The sequence below is a fragment of the Apodemus sylvaticus genome, chromosome 5, assembly GCF_947179515.1.
Source record: "Apodemus sylvaticus chromosome 5, mApoSyl1.1, whole genome shotgun sequence".
Taxonomy (NCBI): Eukaryota; Metazoa; Chordata; class Mammalia; order Rodentia; family Muridae; genus Apodemus; species Apodemus sylvaticus.
The window spans coordinates 152,632,430-152,646,593 of record NC_067476.1 but is presented as its reverse complement, the minus strand read 5'-3'; the positions used below and the strand labels follow the sequence as shown (position 1 = coordinate 152,646,593).

At 46.9% G+C, this 14,164-nt stretch overlaps 1 long non-coding RNA gene and 3 other non-coding genes across 4 annotated transcripts; all 4 read right to left on the bottom strand.

Moving 5' to 3' along the window:
* Nucleotides 1–11,540: 11,540 nt before the first annotated feature.
* LOC127686281 (uncharacterized) lies at nucleotides 11,541–14,143 on the bottom strand. The gene is made up of 5 exons (XR_007978065.1): nucleotides 13,795–14,143; nucleotides 13,347–13,433; nucleotides 12,237–12,296; nucleotides 11,971–12,012; nucleotides 11,541–11,741 (listed from the first exon to the last, which is right to left on the bottom strand). It is a non-coding gene; the product is annotated as an uncharacterized LOC127686281 (long non-coding RNA).
* On the bottom strand, nucleotides 12,086–12,175 carry LOC127686595 (small nucleolar SNORD12/SNORD106). Its single transcript, XR_007978195.1, has one exon. It is a non-coding gene; the product is annotated as a small nucleolar SNORD12/SNORD106 (small nucleolar RNA).
* Nucleotides 12,372–12,460, bottom strand: LOC127686594 (small nucleolar SNORD12/SNORD106). Its single transcript, XR_007978194.1, has one exon. It is a non-coding gene; the product is annotated as a small nucleolar SNORD12/SNORD106 (small nucleolar RNA).
* On the bottom strand, nucleotides 13,499–13,591 carry LOC127686596 (small nucleolar SNORD12/SNORD106). Its single transcript, XR_007978196.1, has one exon. It is a non-coding gene; the product is annotated as a small nucleolar SNORD12/SNORD106 (small nucleolar RNA).
* Nucleotides 14,144–14,164: the final 21 nt, after the last annotated feature.

Sequence of the window (14,164 nt, the reverse complement as noted above, 5' to 3'; positions counted from 1 at the left end):
CATTTATGTGTTTATGCATCTATGTATTTACATATTTATGTATTTATGCATTTATGCATGCATGTATTTATGTATGTATCTATTTATTCATGCATTTTTGGGTTTATGCGTTTATGCATTTACACATATACACACTTATGCATCTATGCATTGTTACATACATTTTTTTATGCATTATGCATGCATGCATTAATGTATTTATGTATTTATGTGTTTATGCGTTCATTCACTTGTGCGTTTAGGAATCTATGTGTTTATGCATCTATGCATTTACATATTTATGTATTTACATATTTATGCATTTATGCATTTACACACTTATGCATCTATGCATTTATACATATATTTATTTATGTATTTATGCATTAATGTATTTATGGATTTATTTGTTTACGCATTCATTCACTTATGCATTTATGCATTTATGTGTTTATGTCTATGTATTTACATATTTATGCATTTATGTATACATGTATTTATGTATGTATCTATGTATTTGTGCATTTATGGGTTTATGCATTTATGCATTTACACATTTACACACTTATGCATCTATGCATTGTTACATACATTTATTTATGCATGCATGCATTAATGTATTTATGTACTTATGCATTCATTCACTTATGCGTTTATGCATCTATGTGTTTATGCATCTATGTATTTACATATTTATGCATTTACACATTTACACACTTATGCATCTATGCATTTATGTGTTTATTATTCCTACTGAGTTCAGAGGAGGTAACCAAGTTAAGGGAACAGTTTGGACAGACAGACAACAGCATAAGGGACATCTCCCTCTCCAGTTTTTGTGGGACCCATGTGAAGACTGTGTAGCACATGTATTACATATATGGTGTGGGTCTCAGTCCTTCCTGTAAATTCTCTTTGATTGGTGGCTCAGTCTTCTAATGCTCAGGTTAGATGATTCTGAGGGTCTTTGTATGGACTTCCTGTTCCTTCAGTGGCCTTCAACCCTCTCCCCAAAGACACCCCTGAGTCCTGTCCAATGTTAGTCTGTGGGTCTCTGCATCTGTTATAGTCTGGTTCTGGATTCAGACTCTCAGAGGCCAATGATGCTAAGGTACTGCCTGTAAGTATTATACAGTATCCTCAGTAAAGTTAAGGTTTGTTGCTTGCCCATGGGAAAGTTCTCAAGCTGGGCAGGATATTGTTAGGGCATTCCTTCAGTCTCTGCTCCATCATTTTGATTAAATTTCTTTTATACCAGACAAATTTTGGCTGGAGATGGTTTAGGTTCAGGAGGTGTTCTTAACTCTCCACGGGGCCCCTGCCTGGCTGCAGGATGTGGCCTCTTCAGGGTCCATAACTAATTTCCATGCATTTCACCTAAGATTACTCACATGGACTCCTTGGTACCCTCCAATTTGTCATCTCTCGCACATCTTAAATATACCCCACCCTTTGACCACCACCTGCTGCAGATTTCAATTTATTTTCCTGGCCCTCTGGTCCTCTCCTGTCTCTCACCACACCTGTTCCTGTTCTCTCCCCCTTCTCCTTTCTTCTCTGCTCTCTTAGGCTGTTCTCTGTCTTCCATCTGCCTCTTATGACTGTTTTATTACCCCTTCTGGGATTGAACCATGTTCACTTGGATCTTCCTTCTTGTTTAGCTTCTTTTGGTCTATGGAGAGCAGTGTGGATATCCTATACTTTATAGTTAATATTAACTTGTCTGTACATACAGTCTTCTCCTTTTCTGTCTGGGTTAACTCATACTGAATGATAGTTTCTAGTTGTATCAATTTGCCTGTAAAATTGTGATGTCCTTGTTTTTAATAGCTGAATTATATTCAAGTTTGAAAATGAAAAAAAAAAAAATCTTTAAAAAAAAGAGACAGGGTCTAAATTGAACTCAGACTCGCTGAGGATGATCTTTATGATGACCCAGTTGTCAGCTTGAGGAGGTCACCTGGGAGATGGGCCTCTGGGCATGCCCGTGAAAAGAAATCTTGGTGAGGTTACTTGAGGTAGGATGACCTACCTGTTATGGGTGGCACTAAAGTTGGGACAGTGGGCTGTATGAAAAAGAGAGAAACATAAGCAGAAGTATTCATTCACTCATTCACTGCTGCCTGCTTCCTGGATGTGAGTGGGATGTCACCCACTGCCACAGGTTCCTGGCATAGGAGAAGTGAAACAACCTGCAAACTCTGCTTCTGATCCCTGGGGCCTGAGTGCTAGAGTCACAGGTGTGGGCGGGGCCTGAGTGTTAGAGTCACAGGTGTGGGCGGGGCCTGAGTGCTAGAGTCACAGGTGTGGGCGGGGCCTGAGTGCTAGAGTCACAAGTATGGGGCGGGGCCTGAGTGCTAGAGTCACAGGTGTGGGCGGGACCTGAGTGCTAAGGTCATAGGCATGGTCGGGGCCTGAGTGCTAGAGTCACAGGTGTGTATGTGGCCTGAGTGTTAGAGTCACAGGCGTGGGCGGGGCCTGGGTGCTAGAGTCACAAGTATGGGGCGGGGCCTGATTGCTAGAGTCACAGGTGTGGGCGGGGGACCTGAGTGCTAAGGTCACAGGCATGGGCGGGGCCTGAGTGCTAGAGTCACAGGTGTGGGAGGGACCTGAGTGCTAAGGTCACAGGCGTGAGCGGGGCCTGAGTGCTAGAGTCACAGGTGTGGGGTGACTAGAGTCACATGTGAGGGCGCTACAGCTGGCTGCTCTTTTATTTATCCTTTGTTATTGAGACAGGCAGGGCCTCCGTCTCACTCTGTAGCTAAGGATGACCTTGAACTTCTGATTCTCCTGAGCACTGGGATTACAGGCCGCCACACCTGGTTTGTGTGATGTTGGGATGGAACCCACACTTCCTGCACTCTGGGCAAGTTCTCTATCACCTGAGCCACATCCCGAACTCTGTTCATTGCCATTTATAACTGTAATAAACATTTCCCCTTTACAGGGTTGTAACTGCTTCTCACCTCATCAAACCCTTGTGAATAAGACTTCAAAAATGTAGGAGAGCTTTACCCTTGTACAAATCAGGGACCAGGTCCTAGAATAATCCGTGGCTCTAGGTCAGTATGGCTGTTAACTTCTGTTTCATGCCAACTCAGCACACAGAGCTGGAAGACATTATCCAAAGTTGACAATCACAGTCAGCATTTCCAAAAAATGTGTACTATACCTATGCAGGCACGTATATTTCCATTTATATTAAAAAAGTCAATAATAATTGGCTGGGTGGTAGTGGCACACGCCTGTAATCCCAGCACTTGGAAGGCAGAGGCAGGCAGATTTCTGAGTTCGAGGCCAGCCTGGTCTACAAAGTGAGTTCCAGGACAGCCAAGGGCTACACAGAGAAACCCTGTCTGGAAAAAACCAAAAAAAAAAAAAAAAAAAAAAAAAGTCAATAATCATGCTATGTTAGGCAGTGGCCGAAACAACAGCCTTTCTAGGTTCTGCAGTCATCTGGACAGAGTATACACTTTATCCTGCAATGTAAGTTTCCTTTTAAAATAAGGGCTAACAAGATGGTCCACCAAATAAAGGACTTGTAGCTTAAGTGTGGCAATCTGGGTTTGATCCCAGAACCCACAGAGGCAGGAGCAATGTGATTCCTAAAAGTTGTCTTGTGGGCTGGAGAGGTGGCTCGGTGATTAAGAGCACCGACTGCTCTTCCAGAGGTCCTGAGTTCAAACCCCAGCAACCACATGGTGGCTACAACCATCTGTAATGAGATCTGATGCCCTCTCCTGGAGTGTCTGAAAACAGCTTCAGTGGACTCACATATAATAAATAAATAAATCTTTAAAAATAAAAGTTGTCTTGTGCCCTCTAGGTGTGCACACCTGTGTGTGTCCATGCACACAGGCACGTACATGAAGAAGCTATGTGCACACACAGAAACATACACACACGGCCGACTTTCTGTGTAAGCAAACATGACAGTGTGCCCAAGGGCACATTTCCCTTTTTCTCAGTTACATCACGAAACAAAATCCCTCTTTATGAACTGGAGGAAGGAGCCTGAGTCACAGGCAGAGGGAGGACAAGTCAGCCCACCTGGGGCTGGCCAGACTCTGATTTTGATAGGAGCTGACTACAGGTCTCCCCCCAAACACTTGCTCCTTAGCTGATACCCTGTAAACATCACCCAAGTCTTCAAAGGTAACATGGGCCCGTATCCCAGCCCTGGAAGATGGTGTCAGAGCATCACGAATACAAGACTAGCCTGGGCTACACAGACTGTCTCAAAAATCCAAACACTTGCCTGGGCAGTGTGGCATGCACCTTTAATCCCTGCACATGATAAGCAGAGGTAGAAGAATCTCTATGCGTTTAAGTCCAGCCTGGTATACATATCCAGTTCAAGGCCAACACAGGCTACATAGTCAAATCCTGTTACAAAAGGGGGTGAGGTATTGGGGACTGGAGAGATTGCTCAGTGGTTAAGAGCACTGGCTGCTCTTGCAGATGACCTGGGTTCAGTTCCCAGTACCCACATGGCAGCTTACAACTATCTATAACTCCAGGTCCAGGGGATCTGACATCCTCTTCCAGCCTCCAAGGGGTTCAGGCACAGACATGCAAATAAGACACCCATACAAATAAAAATGAAGAAAAAAGAAACTTTATATATGTGCACAGTGGGGCATAGTCATAATTTCAGGACTCAGGAGATGGAGACAGAAGAATCAGGTCAAAATTTCAAGGTCACACCCAGCTACATAACAGGTTGGAAACCAACCTGGGTTACATGAAACTTTATCTCAAATAAAAAATATCAGAATGAGTAGCCCCGGACTAGGAAGGTCCGACTGGGAAGACCCTGTGACATGCCTACTAGGCACCGGTACACACTACGAATGGCTCTGGCGGTGCCTTCTTTTATTTGTCCCAAACTCAAGTGCCCATGCTTGCCCAGCAAGCACTTGACTAACACAGTCATTCCCCAGCCTCTTGTTTTTTAGCTTCTGTGTTCAACCCCCAGACAGAACCCAATTCCATAAAATTTGCTGTATCAGTCATCTCCTCGGATGGGGTGGGGAAAGTCTGCAAGGCAGGTGTGGAAACCAAGCAGCCAACAAAGACGGGGCCCACTGGAAAAGGGCGGTTTGAAGACTTCTGCTCGACACTACAGTCTGCAAAGGATCCTAATTTATAAGAGAAGTACCACATGAACCATTAAGGGCGACTCTCCCAGGTGCAGCCTGGCATGCTTGAGGATACGATGACCAGCGCCCCCTGCTGGAAAGTGCCTCTTGCTTGCCGAGACTCTGGTGACTACGAGGGGATGCTGCCCCCTGGTGGCCTTCCTGCTGGGCAGCCTGAAGGCGTAGATAGGCTTCTTTAGGGATGGCTCAAACAGCCTGGCCCCTCCTACCCTGCCCCTCTGTGCCCACCAGCACTCCGTGGCCCTGGAAGAGTTATCTTCCGAGGGCTCTGCCTAGTAGAGTTGAACGGGAGGAGACTCCTGGTTCTTGCTTAAAAACCTAAAGGCGGACCTCCAAAAGTGCCTGGTCCAGGAACCACGCCCACTGCTAGACCAGACCAATCAGAGCGTCCTATCTTCCGGGCCTCGGCGATTGGTTCAGGGGTGAACCTGCACCAAGCAGGGCCAATCAGGATCTCTCTGGAAATGATTCTCAGGGGCCTGAGAAAAGGGTTTGGAAGGTGTGTACATCCCTAAGGCGTCCCCATTTTGGCCATTCTGGCTTCTGCAGGGACAGCTACTTAAGATAAGGCCAGAAAAGAAACACAAGAGATGGGCATCTCCCAACGGCCTGGTAGGGGTCTTATTTCCAAACGTCCACCATGACAGTTTATTAGTTACACGTATCTTTGCTGTGACGAAATACTTGACAAAAATAACTTAAGGGTTATCGTAGCTTACAGTTCCAGGGTGCAGCCTGCCATGGCCAGAGAAGTAACGGGCAGGGCGAAGCTGGCCACACCGCATCTGAAGTCAGGAAGATCCATCTGAACGCGCAATGGATCTTAGTGCTTAGCTCCACCCCTTTGTCCTTTTAACTGGAGGGGGCGGGGCAGGCCCCGGGATGGCTCTTCCTACCTGGTCAGCTTAATTTAGATAAGCCCTGAGACTTGTCTCCTAGGAGAACCTTGATCCTGTCAAACTGACAGTATTAACCATCCGAACCAATAATTCCCTTCAATGGTGTAACTAACCACTTGCAAGGTGCCTTTCTGTAAAGAGACTAATGAAATTCATTGGGTCACCTAAAAGGCAGAAAAAGTAGACGATGGGCTAATTTAGAGGAGGAGTGGGGATTGGTGGGAGAGGGAGAAGAGTAAGTAATAGGCAGGAAGGGTGAATGTTGTCTGAGTACATTATACGGAGTGGGTTAGGTTGTGTACAGTAACCGTTTTTTTCCCGTTAATAGCTTGCATTATTTATTCATTTATTGGAGGTGATGTCACTATAGACACGTGGGGGTTGATGTTTCCTTCCACCACCTGGGTCCTGAAGACTGAACTCAGATTGTCAGGCTTGGCCGAACAGACAGCCATAACCACTGAACCATCTTACCGTAGGTCTACAAGTGCATGTTACTGTTTGCAGTTTCTGTCTCAGAGCTTCAGTCCAACACTTAGAAGACATGTCACCTATCAGCCACCTGACCAGGTCATTCCGACAAACTAAATCCCTTCCTGGATGGTGGGGTTCCCGGAGCCAGGGGTCTCGAGGCGTGGCTTTTCATCTAGAGGTAATGGCATCAAGTGTGTTTGCTAGAGGGCTTCCCCGCGCCTCTTGTCTGTACTCCAGGCTAGCCTGGATGCGTGCCAAGAAGGGAATAGAGCTGTTGATCTCCGCCCTGGCAGGGTTTTCTCTCCCCTGTCAGCTTCCATCTGGGTAATTAACCTGCTGGCAGCCAAGGGTCTGCCTCTCTCGTGTCCGTGGGCAGAGGAGTAGACATCTCTGGATGCATGCCTGGCTTGGTGACTTCGGGGCAAGCTGAGGTCCTGTTCTGACCAGGAGAGGCCTCAGGGAAACAGTCCTCTCCGTGTCAAGGAGCTGGGAACAGATGGAGCTTCTGCTGCTGTGCCAACCACCTGTACTCTTGTTTTTTCCTAACCTTGTCCCAAATCTTAGTGCTCTGAACGCCAAGGGAGTTACCTACACAGTAGTCCCCTGTGACCTTCTCCCATCCTAATAGCACCAAAACCACCAGGGGGAAGGACCTCCCACAAGCCCCACCCTTACCTCAAGGGTAACCTGGCTTAGCCCTTGATAATGCAGACAGCATCACACCCAGACCACCTCACCGGAGATGAAGCGTCAGGGTGAGGGGTGAGGCTCAGTCGGTGGAGCATACAGGAAGCCCTGGATTCTCCAGCAGCCCATAAGCCAGGTAGACCTACAATCTCAACACTTAGGAGGTAGAAGCAGAAGAATCAAAAGTTCAAGGCCATCCTTGGCTACATAGTGAGCTAGCGGTCAGCCTGGGCTACAGGTGACCCTGTCTCAAAGAACCTTTTGTCCGATTCAGAACAGTAGAGTATCCCCATGACTGTGTGCTCAGTCATACTCACAGGGAAAAAAAAAAGATGCTTGCCTGATCAAGAGGGCATTTCCTTAGCTGTGTAGGGTCGCTACCTAACTCAAAATGCATATGGTGCCCCGGGACATACAAGCCCTGCCTATCACATGCCTGGCTGGTTCCACAAGTGAATGTAAATTCAGGGTAAGCCTGATGCTTCACTTTCTCTGTGATGCTAATATTCCAGATCATCCATGGCACAGGATGAAACTGGGGAGAGTCAGAACCGTGTAACTTAGAGATGAGAAAAAGTTCTCCAGCAAACAAAACATGTTTTAAATGTCTTGGGTCTGGTGTCGTAGTGCATGCATTCAATCCCGGCACTCAGGAGGCGGAGGCAAGCCGATCTCTGTAAGTCTGAGGCCAGCTTGGTCTCAATGAGTTCTGGCAGGTCAGGACTGCATAGTGAAACCTACCCCCGCCCCTGCGAAGAGAGCAAGATACTGCTCCAGATTAGAGATTCTCTGGAGATGTACAAGTGCATCAAATATTCCTGAGATATGAGCAAGATTTGGGTGAAGGGGGCTGGAGAGATGGCTTAGCAGTTAAGAGCTTTGTCTGGTCTTGCAAGGGGCCCCAAGTTGGTTCCCAGCACCCACGTGGCAGCTCACGACTAATTCTAGTACACCTAAGTACACATGTGGTGTATATTCCTATGTACAGACACTCAAACAGACATCTAAGAACAAGAACAGGGTGGGGTAGTGGTGGTGCACGCCTTTAATCCCAGCACTTGGAAAGCAGAGGCAGGTGGATTTCTGAGTTCAAAGCCAGCCTGGTCTACAGAGTGAGCTCCAGGACAGCCAGGGATACAGAGAAATCTTGACTCAGAAAAAAAGAAAATGTTGCCTGCCAGGTTCCATGCCAGTCAATTCTTAGCGTATTATCTGACTTGTTAACCACCTTGCAAGGAGGTCACCTCACCACCCCAGATTTACAGATGAGGAAACATGGAAGTTGCAGTTAGCAACTGGCTCTGTGGTGTCCTGGACAGACCCTCCCTCCCTAGCTCATTTAGCATGGATGTTACTTTCCATAGAACGCCTTATATTGAGACAGCCTAGATCCCAGATCTCCTTGCCTCTGTTTCCCAAGTGCTGGGATTAGAGGCGTGCATCACTGACAGGCTCAAGGCTTTTTGTTATTACTATTACTATTATTATTACTATTATGACTATGCCTGTATGTAGGTATGCTGAGTCTTCATGGCCCCTACATCTGATTCTCTTGGGGTTCTGGTCATTGCTCCCTGGGTGGCCCTGTAAATACAAGGACCTTTTACTGTTTCTAATTCCAGGCTTTGTACTGGTCCTTGTGTCATTTTGGAAATATCTTCTGCTGCAGCCACTCGGGCCATGAGTTAAGAATAGAGGTAGAGCCAAGATTGAAACCCAGCCTATAAAATGGCCTCTGCCCGCCGCCGCCTCCTAATGGCTTCTACCTAGTGGCCATCTTCATCCTGCCGGACCTTCATTCCATCTCTCCAGATTCCATCACTTCCCACAATGCAGGGAACGTTGCCAAATGTCTTTCCACGCTTGCCAGCCCACAAACATTAAAAACAGTTCTGCTGGTGTCACCCAGCTTCTGGTCATCACACACAGACACACACACCTGCACAAACACTCGCGCAATCGCAAATGGGTAATCAGAGCCACAGAACCTGTGGGCAAAGCACTCAGTAGAGCCAAATAGTTAATGCCCCTGAAAGAGTCCTCTACATTTAACCCTTTAGTTTGGAAAAGATATTACCTTCTTTTGTGTATTCACTTGAAATATTCTCCCTGCCCAGTTAACAGCACACGCACCATACTCAAGGGCTGACTGCTAGGACTTCAGGTCAGTTGCCCAGCTGATCCTTTTAAGCAAGATACAGTATCTTACATCAGTTTCCCAGGATGTGTCACTAAAGCCCTTTTAAAATTTGTGTGTATGGATGTTTTGTCTGTATGTCTGTACGTGTGCTGTGCCCAGACATGAAAAGGCATCATGTTCCCTGGAGGGGAAGTTACCATGATTATAAGGCATCACATGGGTACTGGAACTCCAACCTGGCCTTCTGAAAGAGCAGCCAGTCCATCCCTCTAGCCTTTTAAAGCCCTCCATACATAGGAACTATCTCTGAGTGGGGCTCGAGGAATGCTGCTTTCCTCCCTCGGCTTGCTTTCCCTTTCTTTTTTGCTTCAGTTTTCTGATGGATGAAAATGGTTGGAAGATAGCTCATTTGGTAAGTTATTTGCTGTGTAGCCTGAGGACTTGAGTCTGGATTCCAGCACCAAGTGCGGTGTGCACCTGTGAGCTCAGTGAGGGGGGTGGGGTAGCCGGGCTCACTGGGGTTCACAGGTCAGCCAGTGTAAGCTCCTTGTTCAGTAAGAGCAGCTCTTCCCCCAAATAAGATGGGGCCAGTGAAATGGCTCAGTGGGTTAAAAATGAGCCTGAGTTCATCCTTGGTCTCCAGGATAGGAGAGAAGCAACATCATGAGGTAACCTCTTACCAACACATCATACATATATACACCATAGTGTGATCACACATGTAAAATTGAACAGACATACACAAAACCACAAACTGATTCTGTGAACTTAATCCAAATTTTTCTTTCAAGCTGGGTGTGGTAGTGTATACCTTTGATCCCAGCACTCAGGAGGCAAAGGCAGGTTTTTCTGAGTTTGAGGACAACCTAGTCTACACAAAGAAACCAGTTATTTTTGTGGGGGAGGGTCTCAATTCTCCCAGTCCCCTTTTGTTTCTTGAGACAAGGTCTCACTCACTGTGAAGCCCTCATTGCTGTACTGTACTCGCTGTGTACTCTAACTCAAAAAAAGGTCTGTCTGCCTGCCTTGTGCCTGTCTCAGTCTTGTGGGTGATGGGATTAAAGGCATGTGACACCATGCCAGGCTTTTTCCTTTGGTTGCTGGAGGTTGCTCAGCAGTTAAGAGCACGGGCTGGTCTTCCAGAGCTTCCAGAGCTTAATTCCCAGCAACCACATGTTGGCCCAGTCATTGCCAATGCCCCCTCCTTCTGTTATCTGAAGACAGCTACAGTGTATTCATACACAATCTTTCCTGGGCTGTTCTTTCAGAAGTAGCCAGGCAAACCATGTAGTACCCACAAGGCAGCTGGACCTGAAGGAACCTGAACCTAAGTGACCTCTAGATTATCTTGGCTTCCACTTTTCCCCAGATTGGCTCTCAGGTACTTGTCAGTGGGGTGGGCATGGCAGTTACTTTTAATCCCAGTACTCAGGACAGCAGGAGGGGCTTACAGGCTTGAGGTCACACACCCATGCAACCAAGTCACTAAGCAAACCTAACAGAAGGGGTCCCAGCCAGCAGAAACCCTAACAACCCACACGTGGTCCCTGGAGCCCAAAAAGCTGAGAACAGATATTGTCAGAACATGTCATAGACAGCAGCCTGGGCTTTGAGAGCACGTGTTACCCTAGAAGAAAAGCTTGGTTTTACTGACCTTAGAAACCACCAGGGAGGTGATAAGGTGCAGCAAAGATAGACTGCATTTTATATGTAAGGTGAGGAGGGGAAAAAAAAAAGAGGGTATAGGGTCAAAGAAAAAGGATAACATTTGAGCAGATGCAGGAGACAAAGGGAACCAGATCCTTGATTCAAGGGTCTGGAGATTAATGATAGGTAATGTCTTTTTATCAGGCCACTGATGCTGGGATATATCAAAGGTCTAGAATACCCCAAACTTAATCCTGGCAAGAGCTCTTAAGTCAGAAACACATAGGGCTTGGGCCTATGCTCTGCCTCAGGACATATTAGAGCAGCCTTACTTCATGGTGAGAATCTGGTATGGGGAGTGGACTAATCCCACGCCAGGGTAAGGGATAAACCAACTCAGGGAGCAGCATAAATTAGATATAATCAGGCGGACCTCAACTGTAGCCACCACCAGGTTGAGATAGCTACTCACACAGCTGCCCCATTTAGACACTGGGAAACGTTCACAGGAAGCCAGCTGCAGGCCCAACCCAGAAACACAAGCACAGCAGATAAATTAAATCACTAGTCAGATTTTTATTTCTACAAATACAAGGCCAATATTTTTTATTTCTGTAGCAGTGCACACAGTGCCATTACTCCCCCTCAGCTAAAAAGTAACCCTTCTTTGCATTCTGCATAGGCCACAGCCATGACCAGCCTTATGGGGCTGGGCAGCAGGAACAGGTCTGGTATTCTGTAATCCAAAAGTACCTAAAAAGAAAAGTTAACACTGATTGATAGGCTTGCCTGGCATAAACTCACTCTTAGGCCCCCCGCCATGATCTAAGATCAGATAAGGTAAGACACCTGACAACCCATCCCCCTTCCCTCCAATCTCACTCAGCAAGACCAACCACACCTGTTACCAACAGCTTCAAAACTGGGTCCATTACCCTCCACACTTTTTACTAGCATCTTTAGAAACGGGTCAAAACCTCACCTGAAATCATGACAAACACTGGCATCCACGGCTCCCTCGGGCCTGTAGAAACGAAACAGTTGAAGCCATTATTAAGTGGAATAGGTTAAAGCCAAAAGAAGCAATTATTCCTGGGGCTGATGCATCAGACAAAACTGGCTATTAGCTTAAGAGATCAACAGGGTCGATCTGTCGGGGAAAGAAGTGATATCATCAGTTCACCAGCCAAATTTATGTTAAAAAGAAACAAGTCTACACTTGAAGATGGACACACGGAAACCACTTACCAATGCTCTCCCTCCTGAGTTCAGGCTCCACTCAAAGTCTGGTCTCCGCTGTCGGCAAACCTGAGATAAAATGCAGAAAATAACCTCGTCAACTACCTGGACACCAAGGGGCACAGCAGCAACAGGCGCTGTCTAGCAGGCATGTCAGACATACTGGCTTAAAAGAATGTGATCAACATGGTCGATCTGATGGGGGAAAAAGTTCTGTCATCACACATGCCTGCAGGAAGAGGCCGAGCCTAATCCCAAGTGTTAGGTAGATGGCTAGGTAGGACTACATCTCTTCTTCACAGGCAACAACTGTAATATCAGCGCCTGCAATCACTAGCCAGGAATGAGACTTAAGGCTGAGTGAGATATTCCCCTTGGAAGCTTTCAACATTATATACCAGAGGCCTCAGAGACCACCTGCCATGGAGGCCCACCCAATCTACAACAAACCGTAAGTGCAAAACGGTCTCACATATGCCATGTCTGACCAGCACTGTTCACTTCCAAATGTGTCCAATTGTTCAAACACAGCACCCTTCAGTCTCTAGGTATCATGAAGCCCTGGCTGGCTTCAACTTAAATCACCTTGGTCTACTTCTTGATGTAGGGCACGTTCACATTGAATGAGGTCAGGATGGATAACGTCAGAAGACAGTAGTCGAGTACAGCCATGGTCACATCATTTTTAAAAGCACCAGGCTACAAACTTTAGCCTTTTTAAAATATCATGCATAAACATGATATTTTATTCCATCAACAACTTGAGACATTAAGGCTCAGACTCGAAGCCCACAAGGGGCTGAACCACCACCCACATCAACTGCAAAGAAAATGAGCTACAGGCTAATCTCATGGTAGTCTTCATCAGTTCTCAGGCAGTTCTACCAATCAGGTCACCGGCAGGGCATTGCATCTCCTAGAACTGTATGTACAGATACCCAATGAAAGATGGAAGAAACACCCCAACAGTCTGAATATTTAGAAAAAAGACAGGGTGTATACTTAATATTAACGAAGATTCAATCCTTATCACTCTTGTGTCTAATTTCCAATCACAGTCCTCTTAAAGGCTATTGAGAGCACGTGCTTGCCACATTAGGCCACTAGACAAATCAGTACCTTGTGACTAAGGTAGTAGGCGAATTCTCATCTCCCTGGATGTCCTCTCCCTCCAACCTCCATTCTGTACTGCCTGATGAGGGCGACCTACAAAACAAAGCGTCAATCACCACCTACCCTCGATCAGAACAAGCAGACCAGGTCCCTTGGAGGCTGGTGTTATCAGGACAAACTGGCAAATGTTTTAAGACAATCAGCACTGTCGATATGACGGGGAAAAAAGTGAAGTCATCATTTACACCAGCAAAAAAAAAAAAAAAAAAAAAAAGCTTCCTAGGCCAAACCAGAAGGTGTCTTTCCCAACCGAACCGAATCACCTCCCCGAAGGTCAACCTGGGGATGGCGCTCCATAATCCACACCTGGAGACTAGGAGCAGTTACAGCGATTAAACTTGATAAAAGGCTAGCAAAAAAAAAAAACTGTGCTGTATGTAGGAACGCAACTCACCATCTGCAAATTAATCCCGCAGTGACGAGACATATCTGAAATGTTGCAAACGCTCACGGAGACGCCGGAAAGAAAGGACGAGAACAGTGGCGAACGTTCCTTATATAGCTCAAGGCGGCATCTGCGCCTGCGCACTGAGCCTAAGGTGCGTCGCTTCCGGGCGCGACCGCTTGGCGTCCTGGGAAATGTAGTCCCCAAGCCGCCCGGCCCCCAGCTCACTAATGGTTGTCCAGCCAGTGTCTAGCCCCTCCCCGTGCTCACTGGGCCTCCAGGGCTTCTCGGCTTCCGCGCCATGTCGCGCTTGGCACGCACGAGCCGCCCGCCGTGTCCGCCTGGCTCCCTGGCCGGCCGAGACCTGTGGCCGTCCGGG